Here is a 5860-nt window from a genome sequence, read left to right as displayed (position 1 = left end):
GTAGACGTAAGTTAAAAATGCAATGTAAGGAAACCCATTTGGTCCATAACCACTGGATTTCTCGTGCATTCTACTCATCAAATCATGCCAAGAATGAAAATAAAGGCAAACATCTATGAAGATTATGCGTTCTAGGGGAAATATGCATAATTTGTTACTTAGAATCATCATCATAATTCAATCGACCAATGTCAACTTATCGAACAACCCTTATTGAGCAACAAGCCCAGCCTTGTATCATTTGCTTTTGTTTAACTAGATGTGGCCTCTAACCTGGTCTTCAATGCCCTCAGACTCCCCACAATTCCTAGGTGGGAAGTTGACATGTGCAAATATAATAGTATAATGTTATTTGAGGAGAGAAGCAACTTAAAACTGTATATTCCAAGTCCATCACAGTGGCAGATGTTATTGGTTTCCTGAACCAACAGCCTGTTTCAACTTTTTCCTTGATCGCCAAACAGGTTCTCTAGAGGAAAATAAAACTATGTTTATTAAATATCAACCTGCAGTAGGCATTTTGATTTCTTTTTCAAAATTCATGGCAAAATTCTAAAGTCAGTATTCTAAGTCTAAAGTGGCATATAAGGATATTGAGACTTCAGAGATTTAAGTAACATTATCCAAAGACCAAAGCTGTTAACCAGAAGTACAAGACGTCAACCTGTTCTTTCTAATGTCAGAATCTTCAGTTATTCTGCCATTTTTCAGTGCCAAATATTCACTGGAGTGAAATAAACTGACTACATCGTGTGTGTGTGTGTGTGTGTGTGTGTGTGTGTATTTAATCATTTAAGCTCACATGTGGCTGACAATTTGATCTCCATTAAATATATACATATATGTATGTCTAGGGTCACTGGTGCCCTGCTTCTGTCTTTCAGGGAATAGCTGTAATCACAGCCAATATGCTATTACTTAGTTTGTTAAGGAAAATTAATGAAGAACAGCAGGCATCTATGCTGTCACAGGTGTACACCTGATCTTTAAGTAAGTCACGCTGACATCTGAACATAAGATGTGTGATAGCCACAACTATGGAAATTCTTCTATAAAGTTATAAAATTTTCCGAAGGTATATTTTCAGGAAATTATTTGGAAGAAGAGCAAGCTGATTATTATTTCATTATGTAACCTAATTTCTAGTGTTTATGTGTTTTTATCCCTTTTTCATTTAAATCAGCATAGAAAACACAGTACAAACTTGTATCATTTGCTTGTTATTGGTATTTTTAATAAGGTAGAAAGAATGCTAGTCTAGAGCCAGCAGGGGGTGTGTTGACTAGTCCCAGGAAAAAAATGCAGAGCAGATTTGAAGTAGCAGTGTGGGAAGTTTTATAAGTGAATGGATTATTGTTTAGTTGGGGGAAGGTGAAGAGAGGGTTCAGGAGAAAGTACCAAATGGAAAAATAAACCTGTTGATGACTTCTTTTATATTTTTGCTAATATTTCTGGTAGTATGTCTACTAAGAAGTCCCACAAGATCTAGGATACTAAGTTTGCAATCTAATATTAAATAAAATTTGTTATCTTACTTATCCTTATTGTTATAAAAAATAAAAATTCCATCTGCCTCTTGCAATGGAAAATTAGAATTTTTCAATCATTTGAAACTATACAACTTGGGGAAAAAATTTCAGGGTTAGTTATATAGACATTTTGACTATATCACATTTTGACTATATCATTTTTGGATAGCCTGTTGAATCCATAGTATAAATAACTCCCTTACAAATTTTATGTTTAGTGTTTTTTTAAGCATTTTTCCATTTACTTAATAATATTCTCTCTCCTTCCCTGCCCCTCCTTATTCCATTTGCTCTTCCTCCATCACTCACTCTCTCTGTAGCCATTAAACCCAACAGTTTCCCTAGTTTTCTAGGGAACACTCGATCAATATAAGGACAGTCCAAAAAGTAGACAAGAGAGGAGGACAATGTGAACACTGGTGAATACTCATGGTTTCGTGTATTATGTCCCTGTTAGACAACTAATTACAAGTGTTCTGCATGGAACGGGGAGCAACTCCAAGGCATTAGGAACTCACACCTAAGGTGAGTTACACCTCCCAAGTCACACCTCTCCCCACAAGGACCTGACCTTGTCTTGAGGTCAGAAAAGGGCCCTAAGGAAAGCACTGTACATGCAAAACTGAAAGACGAGGGATGGGGGTGCTGTGTTTGTGTGGAAGGGCACAGAATCCCTAGAAAGAAGATAACCAGATTTATTAGCAGCCTCCACGTGGACAGGTGATTTAGCTGAGAGCCAGACTGTATATGACTGTGAAGAGCTTGATATTTATATTTATTGTAGAAGAACGCAAAAAGGTTTGAAGGTTTTATTTCGTTTTTCAGGAGGAGAGTGGCCAGTGATTTCATATTGTATGGCTCCAAAAATCAGTCAAGTCATGTCTGAGCAGATAAACTAATTTTCATAGATCCTTTGGTAGTTGCAATTAGATGATGTGTTTTACTCCCATTCAACATGTGGTTTCACTTTATGTGATTCTAACACTTTACTCAAAGCAATAACAGCTTATGGATTTGCGACTGGGCACATATTAACTTATTGCCTTACTTTAGGGGTATGATCTAGAAGGCAAATTATTTCAAATATTTTTAACTATAAAATAGGATAACACTAGTCACAATGGTTTGTGAAAGTCAGAAGTGAAGTAAATAAAACACAATGCTTAGTGACTGAAGTGTTCGTTAAATGGTCACTGTTATTCATAGGTGTGGTGTCGTTAAAGGGTATACTCAGCTCCCAACTTCTCTTGATTGGGACTATTTATTTCCTCTCCTCTGGAAAAACTTCACTGGGATAGCAAGATCATAGTCATTGCCTCTATCAAAAATAGTCATATTCTCTTGGGAAATAAAACATTTAGAAAGTGGCTTATGCAGATTTTCTACATGGTTGATGTTTGCCTAGCAATGTTTCTGGTGGACAAAGCTTATTTTCTGAGGAATTAATAGTGAGTTCCAGAATCTAAATGACAACATCTCACCCCCAAAGAGAATTTGTTTTTAATACAGCTGAAAGGAACAGTCACAATAAAGCCTGTCTTAAAATTTTATAAGGCAAAAATGACAGATGGAAAACTATTTAAAGAGAAATTTGGAAAAAAATAAAAGCAAAACGTTATCGCTCTCATTTTTGTCAAAATGATTAGAGATTGAGGGAGATCAGAATTGCAGGTGTTGAAATTCAAAAATTTGACGCTACACTTGCTGGACAGATATTTCCCAAGGAAATTCTATATCCAGGATTTTTTTACATCTGGTACTGTGGCGTGTCTGTTATCATTGATAGTTCAGGAAGAACTCGGCCTACCTTCGTAATTTCCGGAAGCATTCGTTCATAGAAGTATTGAGGATAGAGAATCTGCAACTGCTTTCTTAGGACTGTTTTCCTGCCATTCTTGGAATTCTATATACGTGGTATTTCTATCTTTTTCTTGTTTGTTTGGAAAATCTGATTAATGGATTTCAGAATCCATGTCTTGGTTTTCTATCCATTTTTCACTGGGTGAAAATTAAAATTAGATTCAGCATGAGTTTAGGAATTACCAGTGTGTGATTTCAGATTTATGGAAATAGATGGAATTCAATTAGACTTGGAGGAAAGGGTGCATATAAATAAAGTATATATCCAATTTAATCTTGATCAAACTTTTCATCAGGGGGGTTTAATTATTTCAACTAGCCATTTTTGAACTATTTCCATAACTCCACACTGACATTTGTTCTGCTTCTCAATAGAAAATCAAGCAAGCCCAGACCAAATGGGTTAGACGTAAACAAGGGACGATGAAATGTCACTTAATGATGTATTGTAACTGAGAGGAAATAAAAGGGTTTGGTAACTTTGTTTTACTTCATACGAGATCCCATTTCCCCCCTTGGACTGATTTAGTAATGTAGGTTAGTTGGCTACCATTATGAACACTTGTAATCATGGCATGCAATTACACCCTGTTTTGTTCATGTGGGTTTATTCTGAATAGTAATAGATAGTGGGGACATTGATAAAGTTACTACACTTATTTTCCCCTTGGGCAATTTCTATAGACATATTTGATTCTCATAAAAAATTACAGAGCCCTGAGGGCTCTATTAGATGTGGTGCTAAACATTTTGCCCTGGGGTTTAGTCTGTGCATGGCAAAAGTTAAACATTAGAGGGCTTATATATTTGCACAGGCTATATAGTGAATAAGACAAGCTTCCTGTCCTTAAGTTGTTTACACATGTAGGTAGTGAGATGAGCACAAAAACAAATACATACTAAACAAACAAAAACTAAAGGAAGCTAAAGCAAGAAGAAACGTATTCTGTGTTCTTGAAAGTCATCAGGCTTAGGTTTTGTTAATTCCGGGTTGATTGGTTAGTTTTCCTTTTGTTTTGGAGGCAAGGAGGGGATTCCCGGCGAAGGCAAACACACTAAGTTGTGAGCTTGTGTGTCACTTGATTGTGGAAAGTTGATCCCTTCCAGTAAATTAGAATGAACCTGTGTTTATAGGACACCTACAGAAACGATGAAAAACATGATTAGTTAAGGTCGATCAGAAGGGAACATAAAGTGAAGGAGATAAAATGTTATAATAGAACCATTTTTATAGGTAGGCTTAGAAAAGACTACAGATGCTAGAATTCGAGTATTAGGATGTAACAGTATTTTAAGTGTTAACTTCTCATTATTTGCAATCATATTTTTTTCCTCGCTTTCAAATAAATACACTTAAGCATAGTGTTAACTTAGAAGGGAGCAGAGATAATTATTTGATCAGCTTGGGCAGTGGCATGGAATGCAAACCAATTCCAGCCATGCTTTCCCTAACTTTGTAAATTCCTAAAGCAGCACAAGTAGAGATCCTGGCCAAATATGAGCGATTTTGCAAGTAATCAAGTCAATTCTTTTAAGAGATATTAACTTCTAAAGATCAATCCATGGATCTTTTCACTTTGTTTACAACTAGATAAAGCTTGTACGCTCTCTCTCTCTTTCTCTCTTTTTTTGCCTGAATTCGCAAAGGACAGGTTCTTTTACATGAGAACTAATCAAGCACTTATTGTCATTAAAGACCCTAACTAGTCACCGTATGTGAATAATTCTAAATAAATGGAATGTAAAAACGTTAAGAATTACACTGAGTGGACACCACATCCGTAGAAACGTCTCCTTCAAAACCCAGTCCAGGACATAAGGGACTGTGCATGTCATTGTGATCAAATTGGCAAGATCTGAGGTTTGCTTTGTGTTCCAGAATCTTCATACAGAGAATATCTGTTATTTTATAAAGGCTTTCACATGCTTATTAGGCATCCCCCAGTCCAGCTGTGCTTCAGATGTGAGCAGTTAGGGACATGCATGGGTTGGCTTTTTCTTCTGAGTCATTCCCAGCCTGTGGGATCAGAGTGATCAAAGCAGGAAAAGGAGAGAGCCAGGGATACCTGTGTGGCTCTGCCCTGGCTGAAGCTCCGGGGTGGTCTGACCCTTTCCCACATTACCATTTAGAACTGGAAAATGAGAGCAAATGTTGTCTCATCTTCTTGTCTTAAACAGATGCGAGGAATCACACATAGTCTTATCCCCACCCCAAACCAGATCCCAGCATAGAGGATTGTGGTCCATTAGCACATGTCTAAATTGGCTTTCCTTATTATTCTCATAAGCTCATAACTCTAAAAGCTACAATAAAGTGGAATAATTATAATCCGTGACTTTAAATATCTCTATATGAATAATAATTATATATAGTTGAGGGGTACAATTCTTTTCCCCCAAATTATGCACTGATTATTTGACAATTAAATAGATAATATGCTTCTCTTGGAAGGTAATTACTGTGTACATAA

The sequence above is a fragment of the Otolemur garnettii genome, unplaced genomic scaffold, assembly GCF_000181295.1.
Source record: "Otolemur garnettii isolate 467f Iridium unplaced genomic scaffold, OtoGar3 scaffold00059, whole genome shotgun sequence".
Classification (NCBI taxonomy): domain Eukaryota; kingdom Metazoa; phylum Chordata; class Mammalia; order Primates; family Galagidae; genus Otolemur; species Otolemur garnettii.
This window is presented reverse-complemented; position numbering follows the sequence as displayed.